This window comes from Paroedura picta, chromosome 1 (genome assembly GCF_049243985.1).
Source record: "Paroedura picta isolate Pp20150507F chromosome 1, Ppicta_v3.0, whole genome shotgun sequence".
Lineage (NCBI taxonomy): Eukaryota > Metazoa > Chordata > Lepidosauria > Squamata > Gekkonidae > Paroedura > Paroedura picta.
The window spans coordinates 130,421,495-130,447,031 of NC_135369.1; the positions used below are offsets into that span (position 1 = coordinate 130,421,495).

Genomic DNA, 25,537 nt, shown 5'->3' on the forward strand with positions numbered 1-25,537 from the left:
CAATAGTTGAGGCAGCAGCTGGTTAGGCCTGGTGCCCGGCACTGCTGGCTGTGCTGCCACTGCCACTTGTCCTCTGAGGCCATCCCCACAATCCAGAGGGCAGGACAAGCCTCAGAAGATGGGCAGAGGTGGCAGCGGCAGAGCTCCGAGTGTGGCTCAGTGCTGGGCCTCGCTGCTCTGCTGCCTCCATCTCTGCCAGCCATCTTCTGAGGCCAGTCCCATTCTCCTGAGGGCAGGATCAGCCTCAGAAGTCTGGCAACAGTGGTGGCAGAGCACCTAGTGGGGCTCTGCACTGGGCTGTGCTGCTCTGTCACCACTGCCACCAGCCATCTCCCGGGACCAGTCCTGCTCTCCTGAGGTTGGGGCCAGCCTCAGAAGACAGGTGGTGGTGGCACAGCCACGGCCTGAGCCACTGGGGTCAGTGCAGCTGCTGACTCAGCCTCCTCCACCAGCCACTTCCCTGCCTCTTCTGGCACACTCCCTGAAGTGCAACTATGCCCGTCATGTCTGTAACAATTTTCATTTCAGGAGGCATGCCACATCAAAAACAAATGTATTTATCTCCCTGTGTAACATTTCTAGTTTATGCTAACTTATGTTCAGTAGAATGGAAATATATAATATAGCTGAGGCATGGAGAGGCCTGTTGTTGTGACAGAAGGCCAAGGGACAAGCGAAGCCAGAAGAAAAGGAAAGTTTGGAACAAACCCCCATGCAGAAAGGATAACCACAAGGTTACCTTGTTGATACATGATGATATAGCAACTTAAACAGAAAAAATATGTCATGTGCAAAACTGGTGTAATCAAAACATCTACACATGTCTAAAATGATATATGCATAATCAATTATGTGGTTAAGGGATGTATGCATACAAAATGAAGAATGATTAATCCAAAAGTATAAACAATGGATATTTGTACCAATCAGTCAAACTTGCCTCGGACCTAGAAATCAAAACCTATTTTATTATTTTTTTAATTGGGTGTGGCACACCAGACAGTGGACTCTGATTTTTTTTCATCAACTGTGCATTAATTGCCAGGTAACAAAGCTTTTACTGTGCAAGTTAAATAATCATTTTGCAGATGGCAAAACAAGGGGAATGCAAAAAGCATACTCGGGTCTATTTTGATGTATTATACTGGTTAACCAATAGATCAAGCTTAGGGGTCAGGGATCAACAACAGAGAATTTGATAATCTCTTTCTTTCTTCATATACACATCTCAATCTTGGCTCACATTTGCTCAGCTCAGACACTGCATGAAGCTTTGATTTCATTAAATTATGATCAGTGTGACTAGCAAATACAAGTCACTCCTTCCAGTCTGTGGCTTGGATCCACCCATGGGCAAAGAGAATAATCACCAGCTCTACTGGTACAAAATATTGTGCAACACCTAGAAGCAAACCAGGATGTGAGTAATTGTCTTTGATCTGAATATTGCTTTCACTAACTAACCACACCTAAAGTATGTTTTTACTTTACATCTAAACTAAGCCATTTAGTCTCTCCAGTCTTGTTTTGTTTTTTACATTTCTGTTCTCATTTTGAACTGCTGTTGTAGAAAAGTAATAGTAAACATTTCTGCAAGCCTGGAAAACCATGAAACTATACCTGATGCTATTTTCTGGATAATTCAAGCCATTTGTTTGTTCTGTATTTTCAATATGAATTTGCATCACATCACATAAGGGCATATATCTATGATAAATCAGAAGAAAATGAAGGTTTTTTTGGTGGGAATAAAATCACATTTTTTAAAGAGTACCTAGGCTCAGCTTAATTCTTAAATGCCATATATAATTAATGAGTGGCAGCTAAAAGCAAGCATCTTTTCCATGGTGTGGTATAAATTCCAATACCTCCATCTCACAGTTTCATTGTTCTGATCAAATGAATGGCACTATTAAAAGGACCATGCTAACAAGGTTGGAAAATACAAGCACAAGATGTCTTTTTATTAATTTCTATAAAGTAACTGATGTAAATTCAGTTTGACACAAAATGGATTATAGATTTATATATCTATATATACTAAACATGAACTCCCAGTCATTGTGTGGTGACAGATCAGGGCACTTACCATGAGCACAGATATTTGCTTGCTTGATGAATCCAGAGAAAACAAAGAGACTGTAGATCTGCAAGAAAAAGTGCTGCTGTCAAAAACGATTCAGGATCTTTTTTTATTTTTTTTAATAACTAAAACACTCTACTACTGATTTCTGCTTATTAAAATATACCGACATAACAACTGTGTGCCATCAAGTCAGAACTGACTCATGGTGACTCTAGGACCAAGAAGTTTTCGAGGCAAGAGATGAGAAGAGATAGTTTTGCATTGTCTTCCTCTGGACAGCAACTCCACTCTTCCTTGGTGGTCTCCAATCTAAGCACTAATTGTGGCTGACTCTGCTCTGGCGATATTGGTCTAGTTCAGGCATGTATAATGTTCATTTAAGCTATATAAGCACTTGAAATATTTCTTTAACCATTTGGGGGTGGGATCTAGTACTAATCATAGACTCATTGCATTATCCTACTTTCTTTAATAGCCTATCGGAAATAGATCACGGAAATGTTTGGTAAGACCAGATTCCTAAATAAAGCCAAAGCTCTACAGTTACTTGCACCATTGTTATGTTAGTATGAGCCCTTTGTGACAAATACTCCTGTTATGTTTGACCTATGATGTCGCAGGCATTAAGCATCAGGTGCCAATGATATTCATACTCAGTTGATCTAACAAGTGGGGAGAAATGGAAATTAGATTTTCTAGTGCCAACATAGTGAATTTTGAGTGCTGGGATAATATAGTTTCCTCACATCTTAACAAAAGATCTATCAATTCCCAATGCAAATGGGGTAACACTATTGCAGTTTTGTTTTAAATATCAGTTTCTTTTAGTTCCCACTAAAAAGAGAATCTGATGAACAAGGATGCACTTACCTTTAACTGTTGTTCATCAAATGACCTTCTGGGCAGACTTGTGCTTTCACAGGTGTGCCACAGAGAGAAGTGAATGAGCTTTTAGATAAAAATCATTAGATCCCAAGAGTGCTCACACTATCCTCACAGACAAGGTTGACTTTACCATCCAGAAGTCATGTGATGGAGGAGGGGAGAACACTCTCCTCTCAGATCTTCCATTACTGCCAGAGTAAGGTGAGTCATAATGTGTGCGGTAAGCTCACAGCTTGGAGAGGCAGGAGGGATGTATTTATGCTGATAGATAAAAGCCCACACCATCTTTCATGGTGAGTGAACTTACCATCCTTCCATGTGGGACTGCACAGAAGGCCATTTGATGAACAACAGCAACAGCTAAGTGCAACCTTGTTTTCATCTGCATGGCTTCTGTGCAGTCCCACATGGAAGAATGGCAAGTTCACTCCCTGTGAAGGAGGGTATGGGCTTAATCTAGCAGCATAGTGACTGAAGCACTACTTTTCTCACTGTCACCTCTCTCCCGGCATCGATGTCCATGGAGAAGTGCTTCACCAACACTGAAAACATGGACCAAGGAAGGACCCTGCAGATCTTGTCCAGTGGGAGTCCTGAAGAGAAAGCAGCTGAAGGGCTTGTGCTCTAGTGCAATGTGCTACTATGTGTTATGGTCACTCAATTTTAGTCAGTTTTTAGGCCAATTTAATGACCAGTACTATCCAGTGGGATAGGGTCTATGATGAAGTCGTTTTGCCTTTGTTATGCTCACCTCCCCTTTTTCTTCTAATACTCTGGTACAGCTGGCCAATCAGACCACCAAAAAAAGTCTTCTGAAGAAAGGTTCTACCTCAGAAACCCCTGAGGTAACGGTCCAGTTCATTTCACTGAACCTTTGTCCTCTCACAGCAGTGGTGAAAAGAGAACTTCTGGGCGGGAAAGTTAAGGTTCTCTGTGGGGATGGAAGTGAGCACTCTTGGGATCCAATTATTTTATCTGAAAAGCTCGCTAGCTCCTCTCTTTGATAGGCCTGCAAAAACACCATCCCATGCCGGACTGCACAGAAGCCACTAAAATAAACTTATAAGGTATGTTTTGAGAAGTAAAAATGTTTGAAATGTTTGTAAATGGTTTATTATTTTTTCATAAATGTAGGAGAGTTTTTAAAAATGGAAAAGCTAAGGGCAAAGCCAAAAGGTGTGTTAAAAGTTTAATGTAAAATTCCCTTTTGCCATTTTGTCAATTGCAGGGGAGCTGTCAGATTGCAGGGAATGCTCCTTGTCCTGAAAGTGAAGTTTCACAAGGCTATAACATCACAGAATTTCCCCTATGACAGAGACCTGTTCCACAGATTACCAAGGGTAGGGGCTTGCTTACAATCAGTGGAAAAAGCTGAATGGCAGCAGTAGCTTGTGGAAGGCAGCAGGGAGTAGCCATTTTATTTCCCCCTACTCCTTGTATCTTGGTTTCTCAATTCATTACTTTGCTTACTGCATAATAGCTGAGTTGTCTGAAAGGAGCTGTAACTGCCGAAATAAGTGTAAAATAAACTTTTTTGGGGGTAGTGGAGGAATTATTTTCCTGGGTATGAGAGTCCTTTATTCCTTGAATGAGAATTTCCCCTTCAGATGTCAGGTGTGCTCTGTATTCTCAGCCCCATCCTGTCACCCATAAAAAGCAGGAGTCTCAAGGATATCCATCCAATTTTGCATTGGGTTAAGGTCCTGTAAAAGGAAGCCCTTTCAATTCCCATTCTTGCTATTTGAACAAGTTAGTTTCTTGTTGCCTGTGTACCGGGTGTAGGCAAATCAGTCATATCTGCATGGAGGCTTGTACGATGTTATGTATTTGAACAGTGATATTTTCACTATGCATGCCTGTGACCTGCTTCTGGTTGGAGGATATATTGTCTTTCAGACTCCATTCTGGCTGGGCAGGATGTTCATGTGTTGGTGATATGTGCATGACTTATCTCATTCTGTAAATGTCCCTTTCATGCCCACATTGTACAAAATGTTTCTGTAATTTCAGGTTTCTCTCCATCACATGCGGTCTGTTTCTTGATTTTATACAAGCTGCTATTACTGCCCAGTATGTTCTTCACACAGAAACATTGACGCAACGTCACAACGAGGTTAATCTGCTCAAATGGGAGTAAATCAGAGTTTCCTTTTAGTCCAACATCACCTTCCATAAACTTAGAGAAGCCTTTACAACTCACAGATTAACAAAGGCAACTGCCCTGTTACTTGGTTGCTATCAGTGTAGGCCAGTGTCAATGGAACCCCTGGAACTGGAGGGTCTTTCTCATTGCATCTGTTCCTGTGACATTTGCTTAGTTTCTAGGGCCAAGTTCCTTGCAGCCACTGTACTTAGGCTTGCCCTACATTCAGCAGCTGATGAAATCATCTTTATTCTGATGAGGTTCATTATGTCACCTACATAGTTGTCAGTGTATACATTGGCTGCCAAGAAGATTCGTGCAAAACTTGATGTTTAATGTGCTGTAATTTATGTTATGTCCTGACCCTGACATTTCAAAAACTGTTTTTTACCTTGCTGTGTTTTTTATTTTAGATTTATTATTGCTTGGGAAGTTGTTTTGTTACATTGTCAAGGTCTTGGGCCACACAATAAAATTTTACCTTGGGTTCTACTTAGAAGTATCAGTTTGAATAAAACTCTGCTCCTGGGTATGTCTGTAAGTCCTGTCAAGTTGCAACTGACATAAGAAAAATAAATTGGGGGCTGGAAGCTGAGGGTTGCAGCTTGGTTTCGCTAAGCCTAAATTTGATTAGAAGTCAGACGATTCTCTGACAGCAAAAAAAGAAGGAGAAATAAAACCCAACCCAAAATGCAGTTGAGAACCTTAAAAGGTTGAGGGAACTAAAAAAATATGTTTAGTGTAAATGTATAATTTGTATTTTATTTATGGAGCTCAAGTATATAAAAATAATAAAAACAATTAAAACAGCAGGGAGTGACACATTCATATCAGTGACACATATAAGTTACTTATATCCAAACATCCAGAGATGTAAGACGTTTTGACCTATACAAGTCTTCCTCAGAGTTTAGTATTATGCACACAGAAAATACTTTTAAATGAGCAAATAAACATAAAAATATGCATATAACATGGTTATGAACCACCGGGGGAGGGGGGATAAAAATGTCCTGTAAATACCAAAAATATTGCAGGTTAGTAGAGAAATGACCAGATTTATGCTATAAAACACATACATAATTCAATAATAATGGTTCCTTACTTTGTTCAAGTGGAGGTCCCTTGCACATCCACTAAAAGTTGGAAATTCTTGTGCACAAATTATCAGAAAATGTCTACTTTTATTGTATTAAAACAGGGCTCAGAATCCTTCCCTCGGGGCGGAGGTGGGTAAGAATCGGTAGAGGGGAGGTGGCTCCTGCTGCAATTGCCACAAAAGGGCTGCCGAAGGGCCCAGAGGTCTCAGCAGAGTTCTTGCAGGGCGGGGATGGGTGGAAAGTGGCAGCGGGGACCTGGCTCCTGCTGCCGCTGGCCGCAAAAGGGCTGGTGAATCTTCTGGAGGCCGTGGGGGCTGTTTTTTGGGGGGAAAAGCACTGAGGGGCCGGCCAGTACTCTGGTGGCCCTGAGCAGCATTGGCTCTCTGGACCGCCACAGGCAGCAGCCAGCAGCCCAGGCACCTCCAGCCCACAGGGCACACAGCCAGGCTGACAGCTCACTAACCTGGCGATGGACCTCTGAGTGGCCAGGGATTCCAACCAAGTGGAAACAGTGTGAGGAGATGGTCAGGGGTGGCCATGAAATCAGGATAATCAAAACAAACCAAAATGCTCACTACTACTGCTGGTAAGAGCCTCTTGTGGCGCAGAGTGGTAAGGCAGCCGTCTGAAAGCTTTGCCCATGAGGCTGGGAGTTCAATCCCAGCAGCCGGCTCAAGGTTGACTCAGCCTTCCATCCTTCCGAGGTCGGTAAAATGAGTACCCAGCTTGCTGGGGGGTAAACGGTAATGACTGGGGAAGGCACTGGCAAACCACCCCGTATTGAGTCTGCCATGAAAACGCTAGAGGGCGTCACCCCAAGGGTCAGACATGACTCGGTGCTTGCACAGGGGATACCTTTACCTTTTACCTTTACCTTACTGCTGGTAAACACCCTAATATGAAAAGACGGGGGGGAAATCATGAATGGTAGTGGTGGGAGAGTGTGCTTTGTAACAAATGCCTGAGAAACAAGATTTATGTTATTGTTCCAGAAAAATCACAGTGATGACCTGAAAGGGCAATTTTCATCTATATTTTAGATCAGGAATTTTGGAATGCACAACTCTAGAGACCTCCCACAAGTATATTGCGGAGATCTGCCCCTCCTCCAGAATCCCCAACAAATGGGCCCATCTGCTGGAGCCTCATATGGTCTTCGTTATTAGTCTCCCATCACTATTGTGCAACCTGGTGGGGAAAGGGAGGGATTGACTAGCATAAGAGGGGTGGGAATTTTTAGGGTATTGTTTTCAACACTTTTTATCTGTTGTTAGCTACCCTGCCAACAAGGCGATGGTCTTCCCATTTGCAATGTATGGCTGTGAAAGCTGGACCATAAGGAAGGCTGAGCGTCAAAGAATTGAGGCTTTTGAACTCTGGTGCTGGAGAAGACTCTTGCAAGTCCCTTGGACTGCAAAGCGAACAAGCCGGTCAGTCCTAGAGGAGATCAGCCCTGACTGTTACTTAGAAGGCCAGATCCTGAAGATGAAACTCAAATACTTTGGCCACCTCATGAGAAGGAAGGACTCTCTGGAGAAGAGCCTAATGCTGGGAGCGATTGAGGGCAAAAGAAGAAGGGGACGACAGAGAATGAGGTGGCTGGATGGAGTCACTGAAGCAGTGGGTATGAACTTAAATGGACTCCGGGGAATGGTAGAGGACAGGAAGGCCTGGAGGATCATTGTCCATGGGGTCGCGATGGGTCGAACATGACTTCGTAACTAACAACAACAACAAGTGACTGTGAGCTGACTGGCTGAGAGTGGTGGCTGGCCAGGAGTAGTGCCCTATAAATATGACAAGAAAGAAAAAAAGATGTATTTAGATGAACTGGATTTGATGCTTTTGTGATTGGCATGAGCCACACTTTTTGAACTTTTTCACTCCACAAAGTGCCTACCCTCCTTCACAATTTCTTTCAGGTTTAGGGTTACGTGTAGGTCAGGCAGTCACAGGTCACTACTCATCTTGCCCCTTTTAAAATATAGGGAGAGCCATGAACATTTTCTATACCTGGCCTTCCCTCTTACTCACAGAGGCACCAGCAGCCAGAGTAGCCCAGCCTCCTTTAATAATTGTTCCTCTCTCAGGCACTGCATAGAGCTATGGGGGTTGGGGATTCAAACAGTGTTGCATTCACATGCTGAATACTATGTATTCATATCAGTCTCTCTCTCTCTCTGTATATATGTATGTATGTATGTAAGTATGTACATATGTACGTACATACGTACGTACGTACGTACATATGTACATACGTACATACACACACACACACACACACACATACATATGTAAAGGTATCCCCTGTGCAAGCACCAAGTCATGTCTGACCCTTGGGGTGACGCCCTCTAGCGTTTTCATGGCAGACTCAATACGGGGTGGTTTGCCATTCCCTTCCCCAGTCATTACCGTTTTACCCCCCAGCAAGCTGGGTACTTATTATATAGTAATGGCTTGGCTGCACCCTGATTGGCCCTGTCCCTACAGCTCCCGCTCTCCTTCCCTGGACGCTAGCCACATTTCTCTCAGCCATGCCAGAGACAGAGAGACCCACGCAGAGCCCTGCCAGACTGATCACGAGCCCTCATTGCTTCCTATCACACCTGCTGCGAGGGAGGCAGAGAGGCACACAGAGAGAGCTTCCCCAAGCTGCTGACCAGCTCTGCTTTCCTCCTAAAGAGGGGTTATGAATTATCTGCTATGGCTCCTGATGCCACAGAGACACACACACACACACAGAGCCACTGCTGCTACAACAGAGGGAGAGAGAAAGAGACAGAGAGAGCTGCCCCAAAATGCACACCAGCCCTGCTTCCATCCTAAGAACGAGCCCTAATTACCTGCTATACCTTCTGCTGTGAGGCATAGAGAGACACACAGTGAGAGGGAGAGACAAAGACACGGAGAGAGATCTGCACCTCCCGGTGTCCCCTGGGTCCTAGCACCCATTGCATTCCTGGTTACAATGGGCTTTGCAGACAGACAGACAGACAATGGAGGGCGGGAGGGAGGGGCAGGGAGGGAGAGAGAGAATGATATGAATAAACAGTGACAGTGTGTGAATGAAAGAGTGTTTGAGTCCCCAAAACCCAATAGCTCTAGTCTATGCAGGGGGAAGAGACCTATGTGTATGTATGTGTGTGTTTCTTTCTCTGAGACAACCAGACCATGGGGTTAAATGAACAAGGGAGTTTGTGTGTTTTTGGTTTGAATATACCACTGAAGAAAGTTAGAAAGTCAGGTAGAGGTTACAAAAATTCTCTTCAATTGAGTTTCCAAACTATTTCCCTATTTGTGATTCTGTGTTGCAAACTGACTCATTTATTTATTTATTTATACTGCCCATTCTTTGCAGCTCTGGGCGGTTCAGTCAGCTTCAAGCTTCTCCACAACTTCACTCAGCTAGACTTTCTCCCTGCTCCCTAACTGCTAGACTGCTGTTTTCCACTATTCCTCTCACTAAAATTTCTTCAGTTTTCATTGGTTACTCTTAGGGAGAAACAGAACCTAACTTGTCCATCACACCTTTCATTCTTTGCTTTTGATATATATATAAGGGTAACATGAGACTTAGCTTCTTATAAAAAGGTAAAGGTATCCCCTGTGCAAGCACCGGGTCATGTCTGACCCTTGGGGTGACTCCCTCTAGCATTTTCATGGCAGACTCAATACGGGGTGGTTTGCCAGTGCCTTCCCCAGTCATGACCGTTTACCCCCCAGCAAGCTGGGTACTCATTTTACCGACCTCAGAAGGATGGAAGGCTGAGTCAACCTTGAGCCGGCTGCTGGGATTGAACTCCCAGCCTTATGGGCAAAGCTTTCAGATGGCTGCCTTACCACTCTGCGCCACAAGAGGCTCTTTAGCTTCTTATACTGGTATATTAAAAGCACAGTGAGGTTGTTTAATATAATATTGTTCATAAATAAGAAGAGCTAGTTCATTCTCTTTGCTTGACTCTATTTGAACCCACGGTTTCAGTATTCCTGTAGAAAGCATCCATGCACTTTCTTATATTGTTTTACCAGACATTCAAATCTACCAGGTAACCGGTAATTCCTGAATAACAATAAAGGTTAGCAGAGTACAGAAATAATGAGAAAAGGCGAGATCTATTGAATCAAAGAGAATGTGCTATCATTTGGCTAAGAAAAGTCTTCTTCCAGCAGGAGAGGCTCTTCTTCCCAAGAAAGGCTCCTTGCACAGGAAGGTGGCCGGATACATTACTGAACACACAGCATACAGTGCTATGCAAGCAACAATAAAGAGGAAACAATGATAAGGTAGAGAAAGGATTAACTAGCTGGAATACTATGGGTTGCAGTTCTAAAATCTATAGGGCTTTACTTTTGTTTTGTGTACCTTTACCTGTGTTTGCATTCAGACAGATATAGAGTTATAGGAGCTGACAGCAGTCCAGACTGTTTTTGCAGGGATGCAGAAGTAACAGGTCTCCTCTGTCTGTGCTCACCTGGTTTTCTGAGTGAGGCCACTCTCACTCTAAACCCAAGCCTTGGCTTTGCCTCACCAAATATTTGCTAATGCTTGAAGGAGCCATAGGGTCTTGGAGTCTAGTATAATGGCACCACTCATGTCCCAGTCCCATGAAGGCCCTCAAGCTCAGCTGCTCAAGTGTGAGAGGCTGAGGTTTAGAAGCTGAGCCTTAATTGATGCCCCAGGATGCTTACCTAAGTATTATTGATACAACTCAATCAGCCTTACTCACATGTCTCTTTTCACAAGACTGTACCAACTTGCTGACTGGTGACTGGGTGAGCTAGAGAACAAAATGAAGGTACCAGCATGAGAAAGGGGGTATACCTCTCCATTTGTTAGGGTGCTTTCAAAACCTTCCCCTACCCTACCTCAGTTGAGAAGTGGAATGGAGAAGCATACTAACTGGAGACGGACTGTTAAAATAAGCACTTCTGTTGTCCTTTTCAGACATTACATCCATACAGTAAGTTGGCAACTATGCATATTTGAAAGATATGCTCTTCCCAGTCCATTTCATCAAAGGCTCAGAGTTTGTCTTTTGGGGGAGAATTGTCACAGGACATGACTGTGACCTATCTATATTCTTGAAGGAATTCTCAGGGTGCCCAGATATAACAATCCAATCCCCTCTTTTCTCCCCCCCCCCCTTGTGGTCTCAATACTCCTTCAGGAGGGGATTTTCCTCCTCCAAGGCTGCCTCCAAATGAGGTTCCCTGGGAGAACTGGAAGCAACCAGCTGGGCTCAATCCTGTTTCCCCTAGCTGGGCATGCAGTCAGCATGGGACAGAGTCACTGTGCAGTAGGTAAGGGTGATTTGGTTAGGATAAGCGAAAGAATATCCACATCAATACTGACTGAGATATTTTTATGACCTATTTGAGCCAAATCATCCATTCCCTGCTTTTAAATGGTCCAATTCAACAGTGACCAAATCATCCCATTTAAATGCACCCCCCCAACTTTCTCAGGCAGCACCTAAGAAGGAGAAGGAGAGTGTCTGCCAAACAACTGTAATGACAGGTGCACCCCCCTTAGGCAGTGGATATGCATGTGCACAACACCCCCCCCCCCAAAAAAAAGCATTTCAGATTTATCCAAATCTGGAAAAGTAAAGGGGTATTTCTGCAATGAATTTTTGTGTGTGTGCACATGCCTACACTCCTATCATATTGCTCAGTTATGTTTCTGTAGCCAGTCCATCCCCAGGATCACCAGGTAGCTAGCAAAAGGTGACTACTGCCATTGTCTCTCTGATTGTCTCCCAGTGCCCATCAATCTCCATAGTCACCTGCTCCTTTCAGGTTATGCCCCCCCCCCCAACTGGGTTTCCCATCAGCCTGCTTGAAAAACAATGACCATCCTATGTTTCCAAAGATTGGATTGTTATACCTAGGAAACCCAAGAATTCCTTCAAGAATCCAGTTGGTAAGATCACAAAAAGAAACAAAGGAGAGACGAAGGAGTGGAAGGATGTGATAGGTGACCAGATTATTCTTTCTGTGTTTAAGGAAAATTGTGATAAATGGCCATATTAACTTGGTGCATTCCTGATATCAAAAGATTAAGTGAAACTATTGTTTCAAACTACTTCATTAAGACTGCTTTTTAATACCTAATTCAAGGCAATCAATCTCAGGGTTGTTTCTTATATTACATTTTGTATGTGGGTAGAGATATTCACATTAAAATGCATGCATAGTTTAGCAAAAATGAAAGGAAGACACATGTATATCAGTGACACACTAGCATTTTCATATTATAAGGGGGAAACAATGAATTTCTACATATGTGCATGATTCAGGTAATAGCCCTATTCTGTCTCTCAAAGCACAAACAACTCTATCCATGTACAGGGAAGTATAGGTAAATCTATCAATACTATCTATCAATAAATCCATCTTTCTATCTGTACCCCCCAAATAGCACTTCGCTCCATAGGTTCCAATTAGTTGGTGGTCCCTGGTCCCAAGGAAATTTGTCTGACCTCAAACCATGGTCAGGATGTTCTCTGTCCTGGATCCTACCTGGTGGAATGAGCTCCCAGGGAAGATATGGGCCCTGACAGAGCTAGCACAGTTCCACAGGCCTGAAAGATGGAACTTTTCTACCAGAATTATGCTTGAGGCCAGTGAAACAATAACATCTACTAAGGATGCCCCTTGAGCATAATCTAATTCCGGGAGATCTGACAAGCCAACCTGGGACTGCTGATGCTACTAGTGTTGATAACACCAGCTTAACGTGTCACTCAATTTAATTTGAAATTTAATTTGAAATGTTAAATTTGTAGAAATTTTAATTAATTGCTAAAGGGATTGTGTTTTATTATGATGTTTAATATTATATGCACCACTCTGAGCCAACTTGCTGGGAGGACAATATAGTACAGTACAGTATCTTTTTTTGCCCCAGCATTGAGGGCAAAAGAAGAAGGGGACGACAGAGAATGAGGTGGCTGGATGGAGTCACTTTATCAGTCGGTGCAAACTTAAATGGACCCCAGGGAATGGTAGAGGACAGGAAGGCCTGGAGGATCATTGTCCATGGGGTCGTGATGGGTTGGACATGACTTCACAACTAACAACAACAAATAAATACATGACTATATAAACTGGAGGCTACCTGACTCAACAAGACCCTTCCCCTACTTGCTTTATTGCAATCCCCCCACCCCCACCCCGTTTTCGGGGGGGGGGATACCAAGACTGGCATTCACATCCAGCCATCCTACACTTTCGTTCAGCCAGACCTGAAGACCTGTGAGTATGTGGATTTGTTGTGGGAAAGCATCTCACCAACATAGCCAGCATGTCCTGCCTCCATTAGCAAGCTCACATTCCCTGGTCAATTGAAAGGGCCAGCCTTGGCCACAACATCTCCTCTCCACCACCACCCCAGCCACACACATAGATATACTCCATGTGTACCTTTCAGTGCACCTCACAACTCTCTGCCCCCTGGAGCTCTCTCTCAGACCTCCTGGGTTCTGGGAACTTCCGGTTGGGAATTCCTGAGTTAGGGTAATAAAGTTACTTGCTGACTGGGTGATTTGTCTCCCTTCTTAAACCTCTGGGCTTTCTCTTTCATTGCTGCACTGAGCAACACCTGTTAGAATATGCCTTTGTTCATGGTATCCTTTCTGAAGGGCCCTGTATTTCTGAACAGCCTGTATTTTCAAAGTCTTATGTCTATGGGACTTTGAGTATATATGTGATTACATTTTTGTAAAACGTGTTACCTTGAATACCTGTCATCTTAGATACTTTCCTGACACATCCCCAATTGTTTATTTGGAAACATTGAGGAGATGGATATATATAGTCAGGGATTTATGTATGCAGACTTGTAGGCTATATGTACATATACATCAACACGTACAAGGAGCAAAATGTCTATTAAAGAGTACAAAACCAGGATCCCAATGACATTTAGAAAGCACATGCACATAAGACTCCCTGCAGAGATTTATCTACATGCACAAATGTCTCCGGGTGAGGTAAGGGCAACACTGAAGCGAGTGCTTTGAACAACAGGGCAGGAGTGCTGACATTGTGCGCGCTGCACTTTGTTATTTGCATCCAAGAACAGAATGGGATGATAGGAACAAGCTTCTATGTTATCTTTTGATATGTAAGAGCAAAATCTCATGTATTTTTTTAAGGAAACAATTACATTAATAACTCTGTTCTTTATTTGCATTTGCCACACAGGCCATAGCAATGTCCTCCACACGTCAATGTACAACATGCACATTATAAACAACACAGTGGGATTCATAATTCACTAGAGAAAAACACAGCATGTGAAAAAGAACCAACATCAAAGAGCTTGGAATACTAATTTAAACTTACCTATATAATAAGAATCTGTTTTTAAAATCATAATAGTTATTTCTTTCGCTAAGCCTGTGGCCAAATCATCCTAATTCCAGTAATAACCAAAAAGAGGTCTAGAATTTGTCTTCTGAACAAAAGAACAATCTTAACATCTAAGAATAACTTTCACCTTTCCAACTGTTAAAACACTAGGACTCAGGCAAATCTAATACAATCTGTGTACCTAGTCAACTGTCTTGTTTTTATTGTGATCAGTACCATGTTCTCCCTGGTCCTGCCAATATCTAAGCAGAAAGGAACAAAATCCATTCCTCTGTTTCAGTTTGCAGGCTGCCCAGCTAAATATCCTTGCTAGATATATCTGCATGTATAGCAGGGTCATATTTCACAGTAAAAAATGACATATTTTTGCAGTTTGGCAGCATGGGTCAGCCAGGGCAGGCATCTGTTGGGGGCAATGCACCATAAGGTACACCATAAGACACATCTATTTCCTTTCACTTTGTATGAATACTTCAGCATGCACACAATGTTACACAAGCCAGGAAGAATTCTGTGCAATGGGATTAGAGCAGGGGTAGTCAAACTGCGGCCCTCCAGATGTCCATGGACTAAATTTCCCATGAACACCTGCCAGCATTTGGGGAAAATCCCCGACCACTGGCAGGTGCTCATGGGAATTGTAGTCCATAGACATCTGGAGGGTGAGGTAAGGACCGCAGTTTGACTACCCCTGGATTAGAGGATTCTGGGATTCTGTAAGCAATTGGAAAATATAACTGGAAGTATCAGGGTCAAAATGTAGTTGTAGCCAATATTTGATAGTTATAAGCCATGCCTTGAGTTCAAACAATCTTTGTCCAGCTTCTGAACATAAAGCAGCATATAGGACATAATTGGGCACAGCAAAAATGTTATGCAGAAATCTAGATTGACTACCTTCTAATGAGCAACTAACTGTGTTAATCCAAATTAGTACTCCATATAGCAATTGTGACCTTACTTTAGCATTAAACACCTTGAGTGCAACAGGTATATATTGATGGCCTCTGTTGAAAAAAAAAACCCAGATGATAGCTAAAGTGGTATTAGTTGCTGTGTTTATTGCTATTTTATGATGAGGAGTTCAACTAAAATTATATTGAAAGTGAATACCTAAATATTTGAAGCATTTCACTTGCTTGATAAAGAGGTGCCATTGATTTTCCACTTAGAAGGATTCCACGTTTTCAAAAAACGCATAATTCAAGTCAATATTATTTGTTATAATCATGGAAGCAGTTCAAAAGGCGTTTCAAGTCAACTTGAGAGCAGGACAATAGAGCTGTTCCTCTACAATAAGAGTAGAGGAACATTACAAGAACCTAGTCTAGGGCTATGGCTATCAGTATTAATCAAAGTTGGAGCAAGATCATTTAGAAAAATATTAAATAAAAAGGGGCCAAAATACAACCCTCTATTTCCTGGGATTTTAGGGGTAAGTTTTCCTGATATCTCTTGATTGCTTCCTGTGTGCAGTCGCCTTTGAGTAGACTCTGTTTATTTTGTCGATCCGAATCACTTCCTGCTCTGAATAGTCTTCCAGGCTTTCGGTGCTTTCATTCCTTAAATCTGTTTTCCCAAATTCTTCCAAGGTACTTTTGATTTTTATGTTCCTAGCTCTCTCCCACTCCTGTTGATTAACTTCCAGACATTGAATTCTCGTTTGATGTATTGTTGGCTGAGTTGTGTTTTCATCAGCTGTTTTTTTCAGACCGTCAATTCTAAGAGCTCTTTCATATTGTCTTGGATTTCCTTTTCCACCTTGTTGACTGCTTTCAGTATCTCTGAGTTCCCTTCGCATAACAAATGAAGAAGCTGTGCCTTAGTTAATTTTTCCATAGTTCTAAGCAGTCACAGATTATAAACAGAAAGTCTCGCGAGGTCTCGCGGGAGTTCGGGCGATCCAAAATTATCAGTTTGTCAATCTTCATATCAAGTCAGCATCCCCCACTAAACTCTCTCCAACAAATCTTTAAACTCTCTCTTTTCTTTAAGCTCTTTCTTTGTTTGTTTAACGAGTGTATTTATCTGGCTTGCCTCCCGTCCCAAGAAAGGATTCCCTTGTAAATTGATTAAGGGGGGGAGGATGGCTGGCTCCAAAGAATGGGAAAACAAACAGAAAACTCAGTCTTTGCACCGCCAAACTTCGCAGACTCCGGCTCCTGTCAGTCTGGTAAGAGATAATCTGGGAAGAATGCAGGATCAGCTGGTCGTTTCAGGCTTAGAAGGTTATTTACGACACCGTCATGACCTTGAGCACAGGCAGCGACGATCCGGAGAACTCAGTCTCCGCGGATCTGTAGGACCCTCGGGATGCCGTTCCCGGTTCCTGGGGCGACCGACGAGCAAGATTTGCATATCTGCTCAGGTCTGCCAGGTGCATTTGCTCCTGACCCTCTGCTTGGCTCAAGAGCTCGGCACAGACCAGGCTAGCACGGCGACATCTTCAGTCGTTCTTCCCCATTCAGATTTATATAACTTTCTGATTAGAAATGACAACCTCCGATCCATATTTGTTTTTGCTGATTTATCCCAGAGTAGATTTCTGGAGATGGAATCAAAATTCCCCTTCAAATCTAAAAGGGCAGTGTATAACTTAGAGCCAGCCTTTTTACTATATTTATTAGCCAAGTTGGTAAGAAAAACACAGTGATCCAGTGTAGGTTCTGCTTGACAAAACCTGATTTGTTCAGAGCACAAGATCCTACATTGCGACATCTAGGAGGTAAGTTTGCCAAATAAATGTTTAGCTTATAACTTCCCTGCTACAGACAGAAGACTTATAGGTCTATAGTTTGTAGATGACAAATGGTCACACTTTTTAAATACAGGAACTACTAGCAAGAAAGCCCATTGCAACCAGGAATTAAATGGGCACTAGGACACCGGCAGGCGCAGATCTCTTCTCTCTTTCTCTCCCTCACTGTAGGAGCCATAGCAGGTAATCAGGGCTCACTTGTAGCAGGGAATCAGGGTTCATTTGTGGTTTTGCAGGGCTCTCTGTGTCTCTCATGCACTGGCCCCTGCAGTGAGGCGCATCTGAGAGCAAAGTGGCTAGCATCCTGGGAGGAAGGGAAGGAGGGAGCTGTAGGTGCCGGGCCAATCAGGGTGCAGCCACCCCAGACATGTTCCACCCCCCAATCTGTTTCACAAATATTAAGAAGAACAATGGATAAGGATATTATTTATCCAAACAGGTGGCATAAAGCTAGTTCTGTCTACCATTGTAAAAACGGCAACCAATGCAGGGAACCACCAATCAGGGAATGATTTATATAAACACAAAGGGAACCACATCCAGGCCAGAGTTTTTAATTGGTCAATTAATGTCTTAACTTTCTTGAGTTCCTAGAGTTCAAATGGTTGCAAGGTATTAGTCCCTTCCTCATAAAATATATTTAGGAAATATTCATGCCAAGTATAGGAAGGGATAGATAACATGGTTAAATTATGACATGGTTAAATTATGAAATACTCCAGAAATTATTGACCAAAATTGTCTAGATGTATTAGAGGTGGAGGCTTGAATAAGCTGTTCCCATTGCTTATTAATGATTTTTTTACTTAATGCTTATTAAGAATAATTACTTAATGCTAAATGTTGATTTTCCAGTAAATTAAAAAGAAACTTTCTCCATTAAGGTTTTTTTAAACAATCTACTCTGCTGTTAGCCTCTGGTTGAAGGAAACTCTGAACCTCTTGTGGCGCAGAGTGGTAAGGCAGCAGGCATGCAGTCTGAAGCTCTGCCCATGAGATGGGGAGTTCAATCCCAGCAGCCAGCTCAAGGTTGACTCAGCCTTCCATCCTTCTGAGGTCAGTAAAATGACTACCCAGCTTGCTGGGGGGTAAACGGTAATGACTGGGGAAGGCACTAGCAAACCACCCCGTATTGAGTCTGCCATGAAAACGCTAGAGGGCATCACCCCAAGGGTCAGACATGACTCGGTGCTTGCACAGGGGATACCTTTACCTTTACCTGAAGGAAACTGTAAATAATTAAGCCATTTAAATACAATTTACAGTGAATGGCAACTGTGCCTGTCTAGTCAAGAACACCCCAAACCAGTTTATTCCCTGCAACACAATCAAATCAGAGCGGCACAGGTGAAACTGCCATCGTTGCAGAGCAATATGCTTCAGGATCAGAAATAAAAGTACCAGGATGTACATTCTAATGCAGAATGGGAAGTAGAACAGCTCTGAACACCTTGAAGACACCTGAATAATGGATATAATGGACTTGCCTGTAGTCAGAAATGGTACAGAAAAAGCTTCACCATTTAATTATACTTGATAAACAAGCTAGTATACGATATGTTTCCCCAGACAATTTTATATAGAATAGTAGTTTGTGTCATCATCAGGTTTTTCTTTTTTTTTCCTACATTGCGACAAGATTGGAGTATTACACAAATTGCTTGAAGAGCAGATTTCATATTGCCATATCCCCAAGAAAATGTCTGGTTTGTAAAAGTGTAGGCTGATCTGATGCATGTTTAGTAGGAACTAAGTCCAGCTGTGTTCAATGGGACTTGCCAGCAGTTAAATGTACACAGGATTATAGCTTCAGGTAAAAGGTTCCTGAATATAGTACTTGTGGTGTTTATTAGATTGTATGGAAAGTTAGATACAGTGTAACCATGAGGGATTTTTTTGTGATGGTACTCACTGGTACCAATGTCTGCCATCTTTTTTCCAGGGTTCACTCAAGGCCTGAAGGATGAAATTGGTGGTGGTGAGGGGAACAATGCAACCTTAAATATGACAACTGACACCTTTTTGTTTACAAAGGGAATAAAATATACTAACCCATGGAAGTAGTTTAGGCACATACTGTAATTTGACCTTGCTGCTTAATAAAAATTGTTTTCATTTTTTTGCATGTGGTTTCACTGAAGAGACATCAAAGAGACTGCAATACCATAGTTTAAGAGAAAAGTAACGTCTTCAATGGTCTACATTCCAAAAAAGCAAACAATCTGTTTTAAAAAAAACACACACACACACACAAACTTAAGCCCTTGCAGTTCTCCAAAACAGTGACTCATACATTTCATCAAATACATTAAAAGGTCACCTCTAGTAAGTTCAATAAAGAGCTATTTGGCATTTTCCCACATGGTGACTCTTATCCCATTCACAGAGTGACTGGCAACTATTTTAAGAAACAATGTTGATAACCAGCCAGACTTACAACAGAGGAACTTTGAGGAACTGAAATACCCCTAGAACATAAAGATATGGACAATTTGTAGAAATTGCAAATTAAAATAACAGTCTATTTGACAGCACATTCTGGTGTTCTGTTTGTCTTTCAGGTGCTACTAGACTCCTGTTTTGCATTGATGCACATATTTCTAAGTGATTCTCATAATAAATCAAATAAGTAAATAAGCTTTAAAAGCTTTTTTGTGTCTATATAACATAAACAACATTGCTCTACTTTGTTCCATCCCAATCTATTTAGCTCAATCCAGTATTCAAACATTCCCATTGTACCTTGAGTTGAAGAGAAAACTTTAGAGGACAGTAGGGTGCATAGGCTGTTTCCCTTGCTTTTTCTAATGGAAAAATTCAATGCAGTTAACATTTTTCAGTTCTCCTTGTCCATTCTAATTGTACGTATTGTGCCTCTGACACCTTCCATTATCCTTTCCTTGACTTGTTATTTTAGTGGAAATGGTTCTAGTAGGTATTGAGGGTTTTCTTACGCTGAACACAATAATGTTTCTGTGCCACCAAGTAGAAACTTCATGTGCTTTTATATGCACACATTAAAGAGCAGATTATCATTAATTATGCACTACAAATTTTCATAGCAACCGCCTGAAAGTGACAAAACATTTGCTTTTGTCAGAATTCTGTTAAGTGAGACCAAGTTGAGCTGCTAAGATGTATGACAGTTCACTGCATTTTAATTCCTAACAGGAGGTCAAGAACATGACAGTGATTTTATTATATTTCACATTATTTTCTGTTATCAGTGTAAGCTCTAAATGAAATTGTTTGAACCAAACTCTTTGTATCATGCCAACAGCCCATATTTATTGCATACCAATGAGAAAATCCACGTTAATGTGACTTAATTTTCAATTTAACCTCCCCTTCCCTAACTATACTAGAAAATGATGTCATTGTTGGAGGCAGTGTTATGATCGGTGTTTGTCCTGCTTGTTTGAAAGGAGTTCAGACAAAGATAACAAATCAGCCATTGCTAATTATCTTTGTAGAACTGCTCTATCATTAGCAGCTGCATATTAGGAAGAAACATAATAGGTGAGGCAGCATGTAAGGTGGTTAAGAGAACTGTGAGTCACACAGTATTGTTTCAAACATTATTAAAATTATGATGTTTCACATCATGTTTTCAGTTCTATTATGGGCCATGGCATGCAGATAAGGAATTGCTACTTTACTATCTCTATATTTGCTTCTCAATCAGGGATGTGTATTTAAATCAATTAAAGAGAGAATACAAGAAAAGGTGATATGCAGGGAAAGTTCAGTAGAGGTGTGAGAATGGGTGATGAATCAAGGTCTATGAAGTTGTGTCAAAGCAGGCAGAGAGGTATCCCCCCTTTCAGTACTTCAGTTGAAGTTATTCACTAAACTTCCTAATAATACACATGCATAAAAAGTATCTCTTGAGTCTAGGCTGTACTTTTGAGTACTTTTGATGGCAGGTAATAGTCTGTAGTAATGACTATGCATACTAATAATAAGTATGTGCATTAGTAATGGCAAAAAACTATACTTAATGCTTAAGAAACAAATGGCTGAAAATGGAGTAGTTATACTGCTGAGTACCACAGATGGCATATCCATTTAGCAAGGGAAGAGAAAGTAAGGGAAAAGAGAGAGAGGAAAAATTAAACAGGATCTGTGGGCAAACGTGTGATCTTCAAGAGTAATAAGTACTGTAGTTCACCCAACCTTTTACTTTTGAATCTCATTTCTAACTGTGGAAAATACATTTCTAAAAATGCTTCTTTTCAAGAGATGCTGCCCAACCTTTAATACACTTAATGCTCCATGCACTAGAAGCTGTCCAATTTCCACCTCCATGGTTAACAAATTCCACACTTCCAGTATATTTCTAGCATCTGCATTCCATTTCCCACCCTCTTGCACTTTTTGGGTGCTTTCTTATTATTCTGTCATTTTAACACAGAACCACTGGAGGCACAAAATGAACAAATGTGTGTGGAAAGTACATCTGAGGACTTCATGAAATGGCCAAGCACTGGGTGACAGCCGTTGGCACTGAACACTCTTTCCAAGAGTTGGCAATGGGGTGGGGACAGGAGGACACACAAAAATCCTCTACTTGAATTCTGTTTATTGAAATGCGGTGTGATTTTTCTCCTTTTTCTCTCTCGCCACAAGTAATTTTACTTTGATCTTATAGGGGCCGCACTATTAAATAGAAGCATGTTCATAAGCAAGGTACAAGGAAGGCTATGTCTGTGATTTCCAGCAGAAGGTCATAACCCAGACTTTGTATTTTAAATAACTATTACAATGAAAAAGCGGGTATAGCCACAAAAGGAATAGTTATAATTTATGCTTGACTTACTTCAGCAGAATATAGTTTATTTATAAACTGCTTATGGCAAACTCTGTATGCCCCTGTTCGATGCGTGTGCTGAACTGTCTTCTGGTAAATTATTTAAATTACACCTAGCAGTAATTCCTGAGGACTTTCATACTTCATTTTCTCTATTAATATAACAGGGAAAAGCTGCTTTGCAAGGATTGCTCTAAATTCCCAGAGTGTGAGTTCCAAACTCTGTATGTGTTACATTATGCCTGTCAAAAAACTTGTCTTCTCTTGAAATTTATTACTGAAGTCTTTCCACTAGAACTACTCATTGAAGCCTTACGGAAAGCTCATACATGATTTAAGAAGCTAACAGCACTGAAAGAAATAGGTCAGGTAAAAAAAAAAAAACCCTGAATTTAAGCTACCTTCACTTATTACTTATGCAAGATTATGCATAATTTAGCACACTGCTGAATATGCAAGGGCAGAATAATTGTTTACCAAAATATTTACTCTGAGTTTGTACCTGTGTTTTAGTGAGATAAGGTGAGTTCTTGGTCCTTGGTAATCACATTAGAAAAAAAGGATTAAATAAGTTTTTTGATTGTGCTGATAATCACATGGCATTATATATAAACAAAGATCATATTTAACATTCTCAAAGAAGATACTTTGTTCTTCATTCACATTGTGTGGTTTCATGCAGGATTTCTTGGCTGCCTTATACTGTGATCCAATCATTATCAAATGCAGATGTTCAAATCATGGGCAAAAAATAATCAAGGCTGGTAGATCTCCTTAAGGCATAGTTTAAGAGCCTTAAAAGCGTGAAATAATTATTCCACACAGACCTAAACGTTAAAAGGGTCCTATCATTTATGGGAAACAAAATAGAGCTTTTGTATTTACAGGTAACACTAAAAGTGTTTTTCCCTGAGGCTAATCACCCAATGTGTACAAAATGTGGACACAGGTTTCCCAAACCTAATGTGACCTACCCCTACCCCAGTTTTCCTACAAAGTATACTTCCATCCACCTCTTATAGTGGAGTAGAAATGTATACCTCAAATGCCATGTACTGCCTAGAGTTTTGATCAATAAGCTCCTTCTTATGTGTGGTGCCAAAATAAACAACATTTCAAACAGCTCATTCTGTTGATTCAGTGGATGAATGGGAGAGATATAGTTTTTAAAAAGAGATCCAATAAAAAAAATTCTACAAACTTGGAATACGCTAGGTGAAAGCCAGCTACGTAAAAATCTATAGGACTTTTACCAACTTAAATGGGATGTGCTCGTCCTCTTTGGAAAACAAGATATATCATTCTTTCAGCACTTATGCTTGGGTTGCTCCTCTTGAGCTTGAGCACTTATTGCTTACATTGCTCCTCTTTGAGCTTCCACATATCACTCTGCAGTCAAGAAAACAGTTGCAGGGAACAATTAACCAAGAAACTATTTCTGCATATAAGGGTTATCAATATTTCCTTCCTTGTACTTTAAGCTGTGCAATATGTTTTCTTGAAAGAGCATCCAGTGGGATTTTGATAAAAAAGTATTTCTATGTAGCGCCTAGTTGGACCCTTAGCCTTGGCAATGAACCTTCAAGAATATGTTATTTCTATAGTCCTGGGTTAATTAAAAGGCTTCATTTAACCAACATTCTCCTTGAACTTATTATACTAGCATGGTCACATTCTGGATCCAGCTTGTCTATATAAGTCACTCTTTTAACATGATGTTAAATGTGTTGAACCTGTGTAATAAATTGAACCTGTGTAATAACGTCCTGCTTGAAATTTAAAGATTATGGTTCTAATAAAGCATGTTGGAAGAAAACCAATTATGTGGCATTCCATGTGTGAAGTAGATTAATACAATGTTTCCTCAACTTTAAAAGCGCAAGAAAGCTATTAAATATGTAGAGTATGTTACCCATTAAATAATTATTTTCACATGAGGATCTACACTGTCTAGTGGCATCTGCATATGGAGAAAGGGATGATAAAAGGCCTTAATGATCTATCACTTTTGTCTCGATTAGCCATTATTGACACTATACATATGAATATCACATCTTTTTTTCTTAGCATTTGTAGTCTCATTTCTACTTCACTGACCATTTCTTTTGCGTGTTCTCCATCAGAATTATTCCCGATAGCCACTAGCGAGTTCTTTTGCAAAATCCATATTGAAGTGTTCGGAAGCAACACGCAAAACCCTTCCTGAAGTATTAAGAAGCTAGATTGAAGATTGGTATAAATTGCAGGGAAGGCATATTGAAAGAACTCCTAACAATGCAAATATTGAAAGAACAAAACAATCTCAGACAAAGGTAACTTAAGGAGTAGTCTTCAACCTAACCAGATCCCAAGACTCACTGACCTGCAAGCATGGACAAGATGAGTCAGGAGGTGGTAGAGCATCATCATTGGCAAGGCTGAGACCAAAGGAGGCCAAACTTGTGTGCAAAGAATGCATGTCATGATTTATGTTCTGCACATGCATGGCAGCAACAGTTCTTAAAGTTAACAAAATAAACTGTAGCACTCTGAAGTTTCTCAACCTAGAAGTTGAAGACATAAGAACATACTAAAAAGATATACATTAAAGATTTGCTCCCATATCTGAGGTGAGCATGAAGAGGAAAGGCAAAGGAGACCCATACATGAAAAATAAACAGAATGAACAAACAGAAAAATTAGATCAATGTCATTGCTTTAGAAATCTTTCTGGCTTCCAAACTGTAACCTCTTAATAGTTTAAAAAGTTAATTCCTACAAAACATATAAATGCTTGCAATGGTGGATGGCAAGTTTAGGAAGAAACAGAACAAATTCATATCTCCTACTTATAACTTCTTTGGCACCTGCATATCAGTCAAATTCTGACCACAAAGTTTTTTAAAAATCTCATTCAACTAGAATCCTTGAAAATTAGAAGAAGCAATTTTATTGCTTATCTCCTTGATGCTGCTAAAATTTCTGGTCATTAGGATGCAAGTATTCCCCCTGACAATTTTAGGGTTATGCAGCTGAAGGGGTCAAAAAAAGACCTCTCCATACTCCTCAACTAACTAAAGGAATTATTTCTGCTAGCACTTGTGGTCCGATTTAAAAACAAGCTTTCAGTCCAAACAACTGGGACAGATTGCTTTTAATGCTACACACATATGGTGTTTCATTAGTTAATAATATCTTTTATTAAAATATACATAGTAGAAATTGAAAGGTCTATGAATATTATATATCCCTATCTGCCATAGCTAGAATACAGATGAGGTTCAGAGTACAGTCTGAAGGCACATGATATAGCAACCTTGTACAAGTTCAGCAGGTCTTCATCTGATCAGTGAGAGGAGAGATACAATCTGGGAGCCTTATGGATGCCATCATACATTCC

The 25,537-nt window shown here is 41.0% G+C and overlaps 1 long non-coding RNA gene across 1 annotated transcript in view; it reads right to left on the reverse strand.

Annotated features, from left to right (window-relative positions):
• Positions 1-1,581: 1,581 nt before the first annotated feature.
• LOC143842842 (uncharacterized) overlaps positions 1,582-25,537 on the reverse strand; it is a 405,333-nt gene continuing 381,377 nt past the window's right edge. Inside the window, exons 5-6 of the long non-coding RNA XR_013233384.1 lie at positions 2,090-2,147; positions 1,582-1,707 (exon numbers count right to left, since the gene is read on the reverse strand). This is a non-coding gene — a long non-coding RNA (uncharacterized LOC143842842). The remainder of the gene's footprint in view (positions 1,708-2,089; positions 2,148-25,537) is intronic.